The following is an 18,853-nucleotide window of genomic DNA, read 5'->3' as shown; positions in this document are numbered from 1 at the left end:
AGACTCAGGACAACTGAGCTTTGGAGGAATACGCAGATTTAAAGAGGAGTCCGTAATTTGCTTTCTAATGATCATGATTTTTTCCTCAAAGAAGTTCATGAATTTATTACTGCTGAAGTGAAAGCCATCCTCTCTTGGGGAATGCTGCTTTTTAGTTAGCTTTGCAATAGTATCAAAAATAAATTTGGGATTTCTTATTTTCCTCAATTAAGTTGGAAAAATAGGATGATCTAGCAGCAGTGAGGGCTCTTTGATACTGCACTCTTTGATACTACTGTCTTTCCAAACTAGTCGGAAGACTTCCAGTTTGGTGTGGCGCCATTTCCGTTCCAATTTTCTGGAAGCTTGCTTCAGAGCTCGGGTATTTTCTGTATACCAGGGAGCTAGTTTCTTATGACAAATGTTTTTAGTTTTTAGGGGTGCAACTGCATCTAGGTTATTGCGCAAGGTTAAGTTGAGTTCCTCAGTTAGGTGGTTAACTTATTTTTGTCCTCTGACGTCCTTGGGTAGGCTGAGGGAGTCTGGAAGGGCATCAAGGAATCATTGCGTTGTCTGAGAATTTATAGCACGACTTTTGATGCTCCTTGGTTGGGGTCTGAGCAGATTATTTGTTGCGATTGCAAACGTAATAAAATGGTGGTCCGATAGTCCAGGATTATGAGGAAAAACATTAAGATCCACAACATTTATTCCATGGGACAAAACTAGGTCCAGAGCATGACTGTGACAGTGAGTAGGTCCAGAGACATGTTGGACAAAACCAACTGAGTCGATGATGGCTCCGAAAGCCTTCTGGAGTGGGCCTGTGGACTTTTCCATGTGAATATTAAAATCACCAAAAATGTGAATATTATCTGCTATGACTACAAGGTCCGATAGGAATTCAAGGAACTCAGTGAGGAACTCTGTATATGGCCCAGGAGGCCTGTAAACAGTAGCTATAAAAAGTGATTGAGTAGGCTGCATAGATTTCATGACGAGAAGCTCAAAACACTAAAATGAATTTTTTTTTTGTAAATTGAAATTTGCTATCGTAAATGTTAGCAACACCTCCGCCTTTGCGGGATGCACGGGGGATATGGTCACTAGTGTAACCAGGAGGTGAGGCCTCATTTAACATAATAAATTCATCAGGCTTAAGCCATGTTTCAGTGTAGGCCAATCACATCAAGATTATGATCAGTGATTAGTTCATTGACTATAACTGCCTTTGAAGTGAGGGATCTAACATTAAGTAGCCCTATTTTGAGATGTGAGGTATCACGATCTCTTTCAATAATGGCAGGAATGGAGGAGGTCTTTATCCTAGTGAGATTGCTAAGGCGTACACCGCCATGTTTAGTTTTGCCCAACCTAGGTCAAGGCACAGACACAGTCTCAATGGTGATAGCTGAGCTGACTACACTTACTGTGCTAGTGGCAGACTCCACTAAGCTGGCAGGCTGGCTAACAGCCTGCGGCCTGGCCTGCAACCTATTTCATTGTGGAGCTAGGGGAGTTAGAGCCCTGTCTGTGTTGGTAGATAAGATGAGAGCACCCCTCCAATTAGGATGGAGTCCGTCACTCCTCAGCAGGCCAGGCTTGGTCCTGTTTGTGGGTGAGCCCCAGAAAGAGGGCCAATTATCTCAATTTTTTTTTTAGGAGGGGCAGAAAACAACCAGCGATTGAGTTGTGAGACTCTGCTGTAGAGCTCATCACTCCCCCTAATTGGGAGGGGGCCAGAGACAATTACTCGATGCCGGCACATTTTTCAAGCTGATTTACATGCTGAAGCTATGTTGCGCTTGGTGACGTCTGACAGTTTCATCCTAACATCGTTGGTGCCGACGTGGATAACAATATCTCTATACTCTCTACACTCGCCAGTTTTAGCTTTAGCCAGCACCATCTTCAGATTAGCCTTAACGTCAGTAGCCCTGCCCCCTGGTAAACAGTGTATGATCGCTGGATGATTAGTTTAAAGTCTAATACTGCGGGTAATGGAGTCGCCAATGACTAGGGTTTTCAATTTGTCAGAGCTGATGGTGGGAGGCTTCGGCGTCTCAGACCCCATAACGGGAGGAGTAGAGACCAGAGAAGGCTCCGTCTGGCTGCAGGGACCGTGCGAGGGGGATTTATACTAACGTTACTATCTGTACTTACTGGTGGCACAGATGCTGTTTCATCCTGTCGTGTCTTTGGCTATGCCGGATTAAGTGATATGACATGCTTTTCTATAAAATAATTTCTCCGTAATTAAAATTACCTGATTGAGCTAATCATGTAAATGTAATTAACTAGAGAGTCGGGCACCACAAAATAATATTTATAGAGCTGTTATCTTCCGAATAAACTCTTAAAGACCTAGTAATATTTTACATCAATAGCAGTCAATATTTATCGTCATCTTAATTCGGTCTCATCTGAAAGTTGTAAATTCTTAGTTATCTGCACGAACCCTGGCAAACAAGTTGAATCAGCAATACAAAATTGGTTTAATTATTTATTTACTAAATACCTAACTAATCACACAGAATTACACATACACATAATTAAATCATAACTTGATTACAAATGACGTCATAAAGGAAAACGTCCCTAGCGGGCGGAACAGATATGACAGCTTGTTACACAAAAGAAAAGGAACAAAGGGCGAAGCTGTTCTATCGTAAATACAGTATCTTATGCATTCTAAATTACCGGCCATTTGGAAAAGGACAATGCAATAAATATTTACAATGAGCTGTGCTTCGGTAGGTTGGTGGTAGATGGAAGGCCTTGTTGCCCAACCCGAGTCCTTCGTCCTTTGAAGAATGTCTCTGCTGGTAAATTGGATATGTTGTAGTAACGTCGTTGCTTGGTAGACGGGATACTCTGTCTGTTCCTTCCTAACCCTCGTTTGCAGCGGCTGTTGTTAACTCAATGGCTAGGAGGTATCACTTCTGTAGTGAATAAGAGTTCAAAGTTCATATTCATACCATTCGCAACCAACGTTCACGCTGATGCTGGCTTCGTTCTGTAGTTATTATCTGAACCATTCTGACATTGGACCGTTGTCCTCACGTCCTCGGAACAGGAGGTTATATTGTCGTCAAGGGCTTATATAGGAAGGGAGAGGAGGACGTGTTTGAAAGGTTTTATAGCCCATGTCCCTTCACAGGGGTGGGCCACTGATTGAGCAGAGCCCTATCTTATGAAAACCCAAATCTCACATTTTAGAAGCTAAAATCACATTTCATCCCATCACGAATAATTTCCTATTCAAACATTTAAATTGAACAACAATTCCATGTGAATCCGATAACTCTGATGTGTAGACTTTCCACTGTAGAGTTTATGTCATCTTATCATTGATGAGAATGTCTCAGATGACAACCAAACTGACATCATATTCATTAAGTACCACCGCATATGTTCAATTGGTCAGATTACCAGAATATAGTTCATTTCCCCCCACCTGCTGATGTTCCCAAAATCTCTATGTTAACCAAGGGTTTTGCAAACGTAACATCAGTAGGGGAAAGGGGGGGAAGAGGTATTTATGACTGTCATTAACCTACCCCCAGGCCAACGTCATGACTATCCTTTCCTACACTGAAATTACCCTTGCCTAACGATTGCATCTGAAGCTGTGTTTGCAGCACAGCTATCCTCACCGTAAGGCGTTCATTCTCCTGTATATTATGAGTACAGCGACTGCAATTAGAAGGCATCATGTTAATGTTACTACTTAGCTTCGGCTGTTGGAGGTCCTGACGAACCACGTCCAGATAAAGCATCATGTTAATGTTACTACTTAGCTTCGGCTGTTGGAGGTCCTGACGAACCACGTCCAGATAAAGCATCATGTTAATGTTACTACTTAGCTTTGGTTGTTGGAGGTCCTGACGAACCACGTCCAGATAAAGCGTTCGAAGTGAAAAAGTTGAATGAAAAAAAAGTTGAGTGAGGGAAAAACTAAAAATATAAACGGTAATTAAAAAGTAAAAACCGTAAAGTGGTCAGGTAGCAAAGTAAGGTTGGCAACAAAACGCACAGCAACACGTAAACAAGTCGTGACCGGAAATTACGAAAAAAGGTCAGATTGGGTATTCTACCTCAGGCGAGCAATACCTCAAGACTTATTTAATATTAGACATCGCGCAATAGCAGTTGTTGACAAATAGACACAAACCCCCGCCCCTTGTCTTACCAGACATAGCTGCTCTGTCCTGCCATTGCCAGCCAGCTCTATATTATCCGTGTCGTCGTTTAACCACATCTCGGTGAAACACAAGATATTACAGTTTTTAATGTCCCTCTGGTAGGATAGTCTTAATCGTAGATTGTCCAGTTTGTTTTTCAATGAGTGCACATTGGCCAATAATACTCGTAGGCAAATTCTTAGAAGGCATCCAAAAGATGTTGGAGGCCGGATTATTATAGGGAAATTAACATTCAATCGTCTGGTAACAGCTCTGGTGGACATTCCTGCAGTCAGCATGCCAATTGCATGGCTCCCTCAAAACTTGAGACATCTGTGGCATTGTGTTGTGTGACAAAACTGCACATTTTAGAGTGGCTTTTTATCACCCCCAGCACAAGGTGCACCTGTGTAATGATAATGCTGTTTAATCAGTTTCTTGATATGCCACACCTGTCAGGTGGGATGTATTAGCTTGGCATAAGAGAAATTCTCACTAACATGGATGTAAACAAGTAATGCAAATGGGTTTCTGAGATTTTATTACTACACAGATTATACCTGTAATGTTAGCTAGCAAGCCAGCCATCTAACGTCAGCAAGCTAACAGTACGTTTTAACTTTTTTTTTATACATGTCGCTAGCTAGCAAAAGAATGAACCATAATCCCAATCCCATGGAGTATTAGCAATACAAACCGATTGTCATAGCTAGAGAAAGTTAACCAAATAAGTTCAATGTTAGCTAATTAACTGGCTCACATTAGGCTATAACTAGTGCAAATGGCTTTCTGAGATAATATTACTATAAATATCATACATGTAATGTTAGCTAGTGAGCCAGCCACCTAACGTCAGCTTTAATTGCAATGAAAACAACTTTCTGACAAAATTAGAAACGTATAATATCTGAAACTGTAGCTAGACTCTTACCCATATACATGGATAAACGCTTCACGGCAAACTGCTTCACGGCAGACTGCAACTTTGTGTCAAATCGCTCTGGTTCACATCGTCTGATTCATTTTCAGAGTCAGAGAGAGTCAGGATGGTACAGTTTGATCGTCCTCCTGAATGCAGTTCATCACAACTTTTTCCCACAGACCTTTTTTAATAGCGTCTGATAAATTCAGGGCAGCAATGTTATTGAGAGCAGTAGCAACACATTTGCAGTTCTCCATGGCTGACGTTAAATATATATTTTTAACTGCAATAGAAAGGATTATCTACACATAACGAGTTAAAATAGACAGAAGACGCTACACGGCAGACCAATCCGAAAGTCATCTCTCGGCATGTCCAGCCCATTCATTATCTCAGCCTATCATGGCTAGCAGGAAGGTTCCTGCCTTTTCTGTGGCTAAACTAACTAGGCTTGTAATTTAACAACTTTATTCGTATTTACAGATGGCATTCAAGTTTGTTATTAACGTAAATGAAAGTTCAAATGTTCAAGAAGGAATTTCTGCCAAAACACGTATATTGATATAACATAAAAATAAAGTTCAGGCCTCCCGGGTGGCGCAGTGGTTAAGGGCGCTGTCTGTACTGCAGCGCCAGCTGTGCCATCAGAGTCCCTGGGTTCGCGCCCTGGAGGTCCGTGGGGCGACGCACAATTGGCCTAGCGTCACCCGGGTTAGGGAGGGCTTGGTCGGTAGGGGTGTCCTTGTCTCATCGCGCACCAGCGACTCCTGGGCGCAGTGTGCGCTAGCCAAGGTGGCCAGGTGCACGGTGTTTCCTCCGGCGCATTGGTGCTGCTGGCTTCCGGGTTGGATGCGCGCTGTGTTAAGAAGCAGTTGGTTGGGTTGTGTATCGGAGGATTTCAACCTTCGTCTCTCCTGAGCCCGTACGGGAGTTGTAGCGATGAGACAAGATAGTAGCTACTACAACAATTGGATACCACGAAAAAGGGCTACATTTTTTTTTATTTTTTAATAAAAAATAAAAACAAATAAAGTTAAAACGCCTCTCCCGTGAAGTCGTGACATGCGATATACGCCTAGTTTCCTGAAACTAGTCACAAATGTGTACGCAAAATTTGTGAAAAATACAAGAAGCAATTGTTTTGCTCATAACATATAGCCAACAATGGCTTGAATACCAAAGGGGAAACTAAGGTATAGCATGAACGTTGGAGCAATGCAGAGGATGATATCAAAGGAACTGTAAGGATTCTCACACTAATGTGTTGCTGGCAGAATGGATGCCTGCATGGTATGAACGCTGGAATCTTAATTGGGTTGTCATTGATTGTGTCTAACACCCCATCCCAGTGTTGAGTTTGATCTGAAAGCAATGGAATAATGTTAGAATCAAAGGCTCCCACAGTTGCAGATATCACAGAGCACTAAGCACCTCCCTACATTTCCTCCCTGCGTCTCCTCCTTCCTGAGCCTCCTCCTAAGACAGACCGTCAGAGACCATACGTCTCCTCCTCCCTGTGCCTCCTCTCTGTGTCTTCTCCTCTCTGAGCCTCCTTCTGAGACACTCTCAGTGACCATACGTCTCCTCCTCCCTGAGCTTCCTCCCTGCATCTCCTCCTTCCTGAGCCTCCTCCTTAGACAGACCCTCAGACACCATATGTCTCCTGCTCCCTGAGCCTCCTCCCTGTGTCTCCTCCTCCCTGAGCCTCCTCTTAGACAGATTCTCATTTTACATGACTGTCTAATTGTTGTCATGATTAACTTCCCTTTGTAGTAGAGGGAGGGGAGACACTGTCATTAATGATGCAAGTAAGTGGAAGTAACAAGTAACAGTGAAGGTGTTGAAAGGAGGTTTTAAAAGTGCTATCTAGAACCCAAAGGGGTTCTTCGGCTGTCCCCATAAGAGAACCCTTTGGAGGGGCTGGGTAGTAGCCTAGCGGTTAAGAGGTTGGGTTAAGAGGTTTGGGCTAGTAACTGAAACGTTGCTGGTTCAAATCCCTGAGCTGAGGAGGTGAAATATGTTGGTGTGCCCTTGAGCAAGACAATTAACCCTAATTGGTCTGGATAAGAGCGTTTGGTTCCAGGTAGAACCCTTTGGGGTTTGATTTAGAACTGCTTCCACAGAGGGTTCTACTGTACATGGAACCCAAAAGGGTTCTACCTGGAACCAAAAAGGGTTCTCCAATGGGGAAAGCCTGAGAACCGTTTCTATGTGTACCTAGCTGAAGTAACAGTGATGATGGGAAAATGAGGTTTTAATGATAACTAGCTGAAGCATCAATACAATAAGAGAAAATTGTAGCCTGGTTCTTGCAGATCTGTTTGTGCTCGTATCTATTCCATTGCTGTCATGGTCAAGCAAAACATGTTTAGTAAAAAGCTGAGCTGACACCACCCAAAAATGTTTTTAGATGTGCAAACTAACAACTTAAAGAAAACAACATTCTTTTTAGTATTTTTTTTTGTCCACTGTTGATACAGTCCCAAAATGTTTTGCATGTCAGCAGTCAAGTTTTCAAGATATAGGATTTTCAAGAAGCAAAGTGTCATTTACCAAGTGACAAAGAACATAAAAAATAAATAGATTTAAATAGATTTTTTCTTGAATGAGTGTGATCCCCTCAGCAGCAGGACTTTCACTAACTATCACTCTTACTTCAGTGGTGTGCTAAGTGGTAAGCGCTGGGCATAGAGGTTTATGCTTGTGTATTAATGTAGTGGGGATTAGATGATGGCCCCTTAGGGTCACAGCTAGGTTGTGTTATCAGCCTGTAGATGCTAGGTGACTGTTGGAGACCCAGGGGACTGAGGGGAGGGAGCCAGAGTCTGGGAGCGATGCCTGGAGTGCTAAGCGGTGCCTGGAGCCCACGGCACTGTTTCTCTCACTCGAGACAAGTCTACATCGACAGTGCTCAGCCAAAGACATACTCAACCAACCTCAGGGTGCATCCCAAATGGCACGTATTTTGACTAGGACCCAGATTCACTAATATAGGGAATAGGGTGACATTTGGGACATACCCTCAGCCTCATGGAACAGTGATAGCTCATCACTCAAACACAGGGCTGGGAGTCACTCAAACAAAATGGTTCGATTCCGGCTGTATCCCGACCGGCCGTGATTGAGAGTCCCATAGGGCGGCGCATAATTGGCCCAGCATCGTCCGGGTTAGGGTTTGCCTGGGGTAGGCCGTCATTGTAAATAAGAATTTGTTCTTAACTTCTGGATTTTTTTCTCATTTTGTCTGTCATAGCTGAAGTGTATCTATGATGAAAATTACAGGCCTCTCTCATCTTTTTAAGTGGGAGAACTTGCACAATTGGTGGCTGACTAAATACTTATTTGCCCCACTGTAACTATTTACCCTGCTATTTAGCTGAATAATGAGAGAGAGTGATTCCGATGATTACAGCGCTTTTGGAGATTGTGCTCATTTAACACGGTCAGAGATAGCAGATGCTATTTATTAGAGGTGTGCCTAGTAGTCAGACAAAACGAATATCATAACAGATATGGGCAATTTTCTAGATACGATTATGATTCAAGTATTTTTTGTAATTATCCGTGATCAGAGAAAATTATATTTTCAGGTGCCAGCAAGCATCATTCTCATGTCAGTCAGTCAAGTGAGGTACTACGTGCTCTAAATAACTCAACTGGCTAGTTTGCCTGTCTGTAAAGAGAAGGGTGGGCTGTACGTTGATCCTGCTGCTCTGATTGGATATAGTGAAGCTGTATATCTCTGTTCACTTCCTTCATAATTTCACCCAGTCACTTTCACTTCTCTGTTAAGGTCTTATCATTCAGACTGCTGCAGCCTCCTGTTAGCTTGCTACTATGATAAATCACATGGCAAGGATGTTTGCTGTCAAGCTATCAATGTACATAATATCTAACAAGCGGGGCGATGGTAGGGAAAAAATATGAAACGCCGACTCTGACTGATAGCAAATTTGTCTGCCCACTGCAAGTTGAGGACACACAGACACAGGTCAGAAAAATACACAGACACAGGTCAGATAAATACACAGACACAGGTCAGACACACACGGACACAGGTCAGATAAACACACAGGTCAGATAAACACACCCCTCCATGGCTCCTAATCTGCAGTTTGTTGTGTCTATAAACATCTACTTAGGCATATTACAACTTCTCAGTTTTTTCCCTTCACGAATGTCATCTGATTCGACAATCAACTGTCAATTTAGGGATACGATTACAAATATGGCCATGTCGGCACACTCCTACTATTCATTCAAACATGAATTCATTCTCTGTCTCTCTGTGTGTGTGTGTGTGTGTGTGTGTGTGTGTATGTGTGTGTGTGTGTGTGTGTGTGTGTGTGTGTGTGTGTGTGTGTGTGTGTGTGTGTGCGTGTGCGTGTGGGAATGCTTCAGGTTGGTTATCATCTTGTTTGATCAGTTTGTTATTTAAGTCTCTCTATTCTGACTGTGAATGGTTCATCTCGACTGTTTGATCATGTCGGTGTACGTAAGTTTCTGGGTATCTAGATGGCTTGATTTATTGTTAAAGTGATTAAAGTGTAAAACAGATAAGGTGTTGTGTTTCATCCCACGTAGCATCACATTGGTATAATCATTTGGGTAAATTCAAAATCCTTAATTCCAAAGTGAAATGGGATGATTTTCTTGATCTGAGGACTTCAGAGCTCATATGAATGGAATATTATATTGCCTTAAATGTCTGTTTAATTTACAGAGATAATGTAATGTTTGCTCATTCATGATTGTATCATTGCTCATTCGACCACACACACACTAATGCAGGCATGGACGCACACACATGCACAAACACACACATCCTCGTGGGGACCAAAAATGTATTTCCATTTAAAATCCTATTTTCCCTAACACCTAACCTAACCCTAACCTTAGCCCGTAAACCAAACCCTAAACCTAACTCATAAGCCTAACCCTAAATCTAACCCCTAAATTTAAAATAATCTTTGTCTTTAATTGGGACTTGGGAATTTTCCTTGTTTTACTATCCTTGTGGGGAATTTGGAGGATTTTAGGTCACCATAAGAATAGAAGAACCCCCCCCCCACTCACACACACACACACACACACACACACACACACACACACACACACACACACACACACACACACACACACACACACTTCACACACACACACACACACACACACACACACACACACACACACACACACACACACACACTTCACACACACACACACACACACTCTCTCTCTCTCTTTCACCAACAAGATATCACAGTCTGACTTCATTCCCAAATGTCCTTGGACAAACATATATTTTTTTACAAATAAATTAATCTTTCATGTTCCGACGTTCTGTGACAATCATGTTAAATTGTGGCACACAGAAACTACTCTATGGTTAAGTTTTAATTCTGACTGAATCATTCAGATAATGAGTAAGGTTTGGGTTAGGGTTCAAATAGAAAAACAATTGCATGGTTGAGTTTAGCCATTCATTCCGACTGGGCTTGCTAAATCATTGTGGACAGATAGTGAAGTGGTCTAAGCCGCTAGTTCCTGCACCGTAGACCTGCACCGTAGACTGCACGTCCAAGGCCAGTGTGTGGCCGGTTTTGACAGCGTCTCCCAAAACGTTGAATTTCGCCTTCAATCTAGTGTGATCTCTCCCCCCACATTCTCCTCACACGCTCCAGAGGGTGCCATAATTGAATAAAAAATGTCTATATCGATCTATAAAGTTGCCAATGATGGTTTGCTGACACAAAGTGTCAGGAGAGTATTCACCTGGGCTTCACCCTGGGAGCGGGTGTCACATTACTGTAAAGTGTTCTCCAATTTCAGTACTGTGGGATCCTCTTACTGCTTAGAGGGAATGGGTGAGAATCAGTGAACTGGTGAAGCTTGAAGGACCAAACCCTGATGATGCAGCTGACTGGCCTCTGTCCAGAGTCAGACCCATGCAACACACACACACACCTGACTAACTCAACGCTGCCTTTCTGTCCAGGCATCTAGCCCATCTCTGTCAAGGCATCTAGCCCATCTCTGTCAAGGCTTCTAGCTCATCACTGTCCAGGCTTCTAGCTCATCACTGTCCAGGCTTCTAGCTCATCACTGTCCAGGCTTCTAGCTCATCACTGTCCAGGAATCTAGCCCATCTCTGTCCAGGCTTCTAGCTCATCACTGTCCAGGCTTCTAGCTCATCACTGTCCAGGCTTCTAGCTCATCACTGTCCAGGCTTCTAGCTCATCACTGTCCAGGCTTCTAGCTCATCACTGTCCAGGCTTCTAGCTCATCACTGTCCAGGCTTCTAGCCCATCACTGTCCAGGCTTCTATCTCATCACTGTCCAGGCATCTAGCCCATCTCTGTCAAGGCATCTAGCCCATCACTGTCCAGGCTTCTAGCTCATCACTGTCCAGGCATCTAGCCCATCTCTGTCAAGGCATCTAGCCCATCACTGTCCAGGCTTCTAGCTCATCACTGTCCAGGCATCTAGCCCATCTTTGCAGTGCAGTGAACCAATAAGTGAAAGTCAGCTCAGCAGCCAAGTAACCTGTTTGGTTACAAGTCAGTATTCGACATCCATCCATGTCTCAGGACGTTGGGAGATGAAAACTGGAAACTGGCCACTAGGGGCAACAGTGAGCGCTGTTAACATCAATTAGGTACCTTACTAGGGTTTTGCATACAGGGATGGGTATAAGCATCTGCCTCTGATTCCAAAGATTGCAAGTTCGAGTCCAGCGATAGATAGTTGTTTTTGATATTTTTGTTTTCAGCCTATCCCAAACCTTAACTTTTACCTTCACCATTTGGAGTTAAGGCCCAACCTTAACATTTCGTAGTTAATGCCTAAACTTAACCCTAACCTTAAACATTCAGAGTTAATGCCTAAACTTAACAGAAACCTTAAACATTCAGCATTATTGCCTAAACTTAACCTTAAACACTTTGAAATCTGATGTTTGGAACAAACTGAAAATATGATGTTTTGATAAACATGGATGAATGTCTAATTATGAAGTGAGACTGTGAGAGCTAGATGACCTGGTCCAAAGTTTTAAAACAAAGTTTTTTTCTCACCTCCACAAACAACAACAACAATGGAAAAAAACAAGTGTTTACTTTGACCTCTGTCAAAAAAGACCAGAGACTGGGTATAGAGGACACGGAACAATAATGGTGTATCTCACCTTTCATTTGTCAAAGTATGTGGACATTAATTGACTCGTTTTCCATAATTTAGATGTCCCTGAGTTCCAATAGCAGTCACACAACACGGAAATGAACTACAGAGTATATCACAGACTTCCCAAAATGGTGGCTGTGAGCCCAAAAAAAGTGCCCCCAGTGTATCAGACAGTCATTTATTTGGCGTTGTTCTTAGCAGCATTGGCTTTACTTGGCTATTTGTGTACATCATCATGTGTTCTTGAGTGAGTCATTGTTGCTTTTCGACTGCTTTGCTTTTGTTTGTAATGCAAGGGTAAAGTTGAATGAATAGAATAATGAATGGTTGTCCCTGGCCGCACCAGATGAGTGAATCACAGGACCCATCAATAATTCCCACTCCACACCTTCTGTTAATGTTGGAAAGCAATTAATTAGAACCAACTCAATATTACCTACTGTAATATTTTGTACACTCAGTGTATATATCCATGTGCTTGGCTTGGCTAATGGGAAGTTGTAATTATAAAATGCAAAGAGAGAGGGAGTGAGAAAGAAAAAGAAGATTCCTTTTAGCCAGTGTCTTTTTTTCTATCCTTACCGACTTGACAGACAGACGGCGGGGCTGGAAGGTGTACTTGTTAAGAAGGACATAGATGGCCAGTCAGTCCACACAGTAGCCAGCCGTACAGATAAGGGGGAATTGGAAGGGATTCAGAAAGCCTGGGAAATAAGAAATGATATCAGCTTGAATGTTCTGTCGCGTGATAAGAGGTTCATCATTCTGGCATTTTAAGGCTTTTTTTCCAGGTGTGTCTCTTTACCTGAGGGGACTTTGTTTCTTCGGGGACAGTCCATCCCCAGCTCCTAATCGCCAGGCCAGAGGGAATGAAATGGCTTTTTATGGTATGGGAGAGCAGGAGCAGGCTATTCTATAGCTATATCGTTGCTGGCGTGGACGTCTGTGAGGGGTAATGTTTTGTAAGATTACAGATTTGTTCTGTCTGATTGCATTGCACCGTAAACAAGGGAAATGAAGAGTGGGAGAAAAAATTATAATTCAAAGACAAAGAGGATAAAGAAGGTATTGACTGAAATCTCAGACACAAACACACATGCACGCACGCACATGCAGACACGCACTTCCTCACAGACACTCACACAGATTCACACAAACACACACAAACACACACACGGTTACGACATTAAAGGCCTCACAGCACGTCTGCACATTAAAAACAAAGACCAGATAAATGATGGGGATAGAATGCTGAATCCTTGGCGAAGAGATGGTAGCTGGATCAGAGAGCCTGTCAGTGAGCGAGCTACAGTACATGGACCAACTGCCTCCTGAAATCCTAGAAGCCTCAGGAGAACAAAGGAACTAGAAAAGAAATAAGCTCATCATTTCACCTTGAATGCATTTTATCAGGCTTCTTATCACGGGTCCTTCTCTCCCTCACTCTCACCTTCTCTCTTGCTCTCTTCCTCTCTCTATTGCTTTCTCTCTCAATTCCTCTCTCCCTGTCTATCTCTCTCCCCCTTTCTTTCCCTCTACCTCTCTGTGAGCAGCGCTGGCTGTTTGTCACTGAGGGGACAATGTGGGCTGTCACAGCGTGAGTGGTGCCCACTGGAGCCTGACTGTCTGATTGTCAAAGCCTGTGGAAAAACAAAGCCCTTACACTGGAAAAACACTGGCCTGTCAGACATGCACTGTATGGAGCATCTACACAGCATTCCACAAGGACACTGGCGTAGTGGAAACCCCCACAGCCCCTGCAAGGCTCTGGGGGCCCATGCACCCGTAATCTCAAACCTATGTCTAAGTGTTATATATTGTTTTAATAAATCATTTTTACAATAACCCACCTTTTTCATGTCCACATATAGTAAGTGAAGTGTTTGTGTTGTCCAATCTACATGGTAGTAGGTGACTCAGATAGACGATGTATAGTATATATAGTTGTCAAGCATCTAGTTAGCCCATTTCGTTCAGCCCAAAAGTTATGTGAATCAGGTCGGACTCGGATGGAATGAATGCATTGTTCAAGATGGATAAACAAAAGGCAAAACCAAGTGGTACAAAAAAACACATCAAGAAAAGCTGATCAAGCTCGTGACAAATTACCGAAGATAACCACATGAGCAAAGCTACAACCTTGGCAGGTGGAAGCTAGTAGGCCTTATGCAGCAGCTAACGCTAGCAGCCTCCCAGTCCCGACAGAGACATCACTGCCCCGGCCCAGCCATGACAGTTGCCTTGCTTCTCCTCTTCTTCCACCCCTCGAGAATAGTGACAGTTCCTCTAGTGAGTGTGCTGACCCTCCTTCTCTTCTCCTCCTCCTCTCCCAGAAAACCAAGCTGATGACTGCCAGAGACCCAGTGGCACTCATGAGAATGACCCCGCCTTCTGTGAACCCTGGTAAGCTTACGAGTGACAAGACGGATAGCCCCAACAGCATGGAGTCCGAGTTCAAACGTTTAATATAAATACCAGCTAAATACTGTATACAGTGAGGGAAAAAAGTATTTGATCCCCTGCTGATTTTGATGTTTGCCCACTGACAAAGAAATGATCAGTCTATAATGTTAATGGTAGGTTTATTTGAACAGTGAGAGACAGAATAACAACAAAAAAATCCTGAAAAACGCATGTCAGAAATGCTATAAATTGATTTGCATTTTAATGAGGGAAATAAGTATTTGACCCCTCTGCAAAACATTACTTGGTACTTGGTGGCAAAACCCTTGTTGGCAATCACAGAGGTCAGACGTTTCTCGTAGTTGTCCACGAGGTTTGCACACATCTCAGGAGGGATTTTGTCCAACTCCTCTTTGCAGATCTTCTCCAAGTCATTAAGATTTCGAGGCTAACGTTTGGCAACTCGAACCTTCAACTCCCTCCACAGATTTTCTATGGGATTAAGGTCTGGAGACTGGCTAGGCCACTCCAGGACCTTAATGTGCTTCTTCTTGAGCCACTCCTTTGTTGCCTTGGCCGTGTGTTTTGGGTCATTGTCATGCTGGAATACCCATCCACGACCCATTTTCAATGCCCTGGCTGAGGGAAGGAGGTTTTCACCCAATAATTGATGGTACATGGCCCCGTCCATCGTCCCTTTGATGCGGTGAAGTTGTCCTGTCCCCTTAGCAGAAAAACACCCCCAAAGCATAATGTTTCCACCTCCATGTTTGACGGTGGGGATGGTGTTCTTGGGGTCATAGGCAGCATTCCTCCTCCTCCAAACACGGCGAGTTGAGTTGATGCCAAAGAGCTCCATTTTGGTCTCATCTGACCACAACACTTTCACCCAGTTGTCCTATGAATCATTCAGATGTTCATTGGCAAACTTCAGACGGGCATGTATATGTGCTTTCTTGAGCAGGGGGACCTTGCGGGCGCTGCAGGATTTCAGTCCTTCACAGCGTAGTGTTACCAATTGTTTTCTTGGTGACTATGGTCCCAGCTGCCTTGAGATCATTGACAAGATCCTCCCTGGGCTGATTCCTCACCGTTCTCATGATCATTGCAACTCCACGAGGTAAGATCTTGCATGGAGCCCCAGGCCGAGGGAGATTGACAGTTCTTTTGTGTTTCTTCTATTTGCGAATAATCGCACCAACTGTTGTCACCTTCTCACCAAGCTGCTTGGCCATGATCTTGTAGCCCATTCCAGCCTTGTGTAGGTCGGCAATCTTGTCCCTGACATCCTTGGAGAGCTCTTTGGTAATGGTCATGGTGGAGAGTTTGGAATCTGATTGATTGCTTCTGTGGACAGGTGTCTTTTATACAGGTAACAACTGAGATTAGGAGCACTCCCTTTAAGAGTGTGCTCCTAATCTCAGCTCGTTACCTGTATAAAAGACACCTGGGAGCCAGAAATCTTTCTGATTGAGAGGGGGTCAAATACTTATTTCCCTCATTAAAATGCAAATCAATTTATAACATTTTTGACATGCGTTTTTATGGATTTTTGTTGTTGTTGTTCTGTCTCTCACTGTTCAAATAAACCTACCATTACAATTATAGACTGATAATTTCTTTGTCAGTGGGCAGACGTACAAAATCAGCAGGGGATCAAATACTTTTTTCCCTCACTATATACTGGAGCTATAGATAGGCTAGTAGACTAGTTTGTGTTGTCTGCATAATGAAACAATCCCTAGTAAGCTATTGTTTTGACGGTGGACTGATTGCATTATTTGACATTATAGACTGGTTTTACACAGCACAAATGTTCTATCCAAGCTGCAAAAGAGCACGAGAACGGCCAAGGTAGGCTATAGGCCTACAGGACAGTTGTAAATATACAGCACCAGTCAAATGTTTGTACACACCTAATCATTCAAGGGGTTTTTCTTTATTTGTACTATTTTCTACATTGTAGAAAAATAGTGAAGACATTAAAACTATGAAATAACACATATGGAATCATGTAGTAACCAAAAAAGTGTTCGACAAATCAGGGTAGCCTAGTGGTTAGAGTGTTGAACTAGTAACCCGGAAGGTTGCAAGTTCAAACCCCTGAGCTGACAAGGTACAAATCTGTCGTTCTGCCCCTGAACAGGCAGTTAAACCACTGTTCCTAGGCCGTCATTGAAAATAAGAATTTGTTCTTAACTGACTTGCCTAGTTAAATAAAGGTAAAATAAAAAGTACATTTTATATTTTATAGTCTTCAAAGTAATACCCTTTGCCTTGATGACAGCTTTGCACACTTTTGGCATTGTCTCAACCAGCTTCATGAGGAATGCTTTTCCAACAGTCTTGAAGGAGTTCCCACATATGCTGAGCACTTGTTGGCTGCTTTTCCTTCACACTGCGGTCCAACTCATCCCAAACCATCTCAATTGGGTTGAGAGGTCATCTGATGCAGCACTCCATCACTCTTCTTGGTCAAATAGCCCTAACACAGTCTGGAGGTGTGTTTTGGATCATTGTCCGGTTGAAAAACAAATTCAAATCCCACTAAGCGCAAACCAGATGGGATGACGTACAGCTGCAGAATGCTGTGGTAGCCATGCTGGTTAGTGTCACCAACAAAGCCAGACAGTGTCACCAACAAAGCACCCCCATACCAACACTCCTCCTCCATGCTTCACGGTGGCAACCACACATGCGGAGATCATTCGTTCACCTACATGTACTCTACGTCTCACCAAGACACGGAGGTTGGAACCAAAAATCTCAAATTTGGACTCATCAGACCAAAGGACAGATTTCCACCGGTCTAATGTCCATTGCTTGTTTTTCTCTTCTCTCTTCTTCTTATTGATGTCCTTTAGTAGTAGTTTCTTGAAAGCCTGATTCACTCAGTCTACTCTGAACAGTTGATGTTGAGATGTGTCTGTTACTTGAACTCTGTGAAGCATTCATTTGGGCTGCAATCTGAGGTGCAGTTAACTCTAATGAACTTATCTTCTGCAGCAGAGGTAACTCTGGTTATTCCTTTCCTTTGGCGGTCCTCATGAGAGCCAGTTACATCATAGCGCTGGATGATGTTTGCGACTGCACTTGAAGAAACGTTCAATGTTCTTTAAATGTTCCGTAATGATTGGCTGTAATTTGTCTTTGCTTATTTGATCTGTTCTTGCCATAATATGGACTTGGTCTTTTACCAAATCAGGCTATCTTCTGTATACCACCCGTACCTTAACACACACACACACACACACACACACACACACACACACACACACACACACACACACACACACACACACACACACACACACACACACACACACAAAATAAAATGGGCTATCTTCTGTATACCACCCGTACCTTGTCACAACAATTTAACTTGTATACAGAAGATAGCCCATTTTATTTTACAGTCTGAAATGTTTGAATTTCCCACTTTAATTACTGAACAAGTAAATACATTATTGCTGTAAGACAACATTTTAAATAGCAGCATTGCGACAGTGTAGGCCTATGGCTTCGTGAAACATAAATGTTAGACTTAACATGAGAAAATTACTATAAAGGCTAAGCTATAGGCTACTACAAGCACTAGCACCACATAATCTGATATGCAGCCTTGTAGACATGGCAATTTCAGAACCATGGACAGCAATCGGTTGTCTATACTTGGCTGACGCATTAGATTCTTTAGGGAGGGGAGGGAGGTGGCCCGAACACAGGAGTGTAGAAAGGATAGTAGTATGGTAATTTATGGACACTAAAGGAGTCAGAGGGGAGTGCTGATGATTTGACCAATCAATGTGCCTTATGGAACATGAGTTGAGACAGACTGGATAAAGTTTGACCTATCATATTCATGCCAGAGGATAGCAGTGTAGAGAGAATACTAATATATTAGATAGGTCAAATTTAAAAAATAATAGCAGTGAGTAGCCAGATCGAGGAAATTCAACTAGTCAAGGCACTAAATGAAACAGCAGAAAAGAGAAGAAAGTATCATCAATATAAGTGTGGTTCAAAATAGTGAGTCACGAAGGCTTTACAGCCCAAAACAAATGCATCTATATTCTTTCTGTATATTTATGTGAGACATTTTTTAAACACACATTTGTGTTTTGTGTGTGTTTTTGTGTGGTTGCGTGTGTGTGTGTGTATGGACTTTGTTAAGTATTCTAGT

General features: G+C 42.8%; 1 pseudogene; it reads right to left on the bottom strand.

The window, feature by feature from the left end:
• Window positions 1-627: 627 nt before the first annotated feature.
• LOC139422636 (uncharacterized) lies at window positions 628-1,232 on the bottom strand (annotated as a pseudogene).
• Between the last annotated feature and the right edge of the window lie 17,621 nt (window positions 1,233-18,853).

Source organism: Oncorhynchus clarkii, chromosome 12, assembly GCF_045791955.1.
Source record: "Oncorhynchus clarkii lewisi isolate Uvic-CL-2024 chromosome 12, UVic_Ocla_1.0, whole genome shotgun sequence".
NCBI lineage: Eukaryota > Metazoa > Chordata > Actinopteri > Salmoniformes > Salmonidae > Oncorhynchus > Oncorhynchus clarkii.
This window is presented reverse-complemented; position numbering and strand designations above follow the sequence as displayed.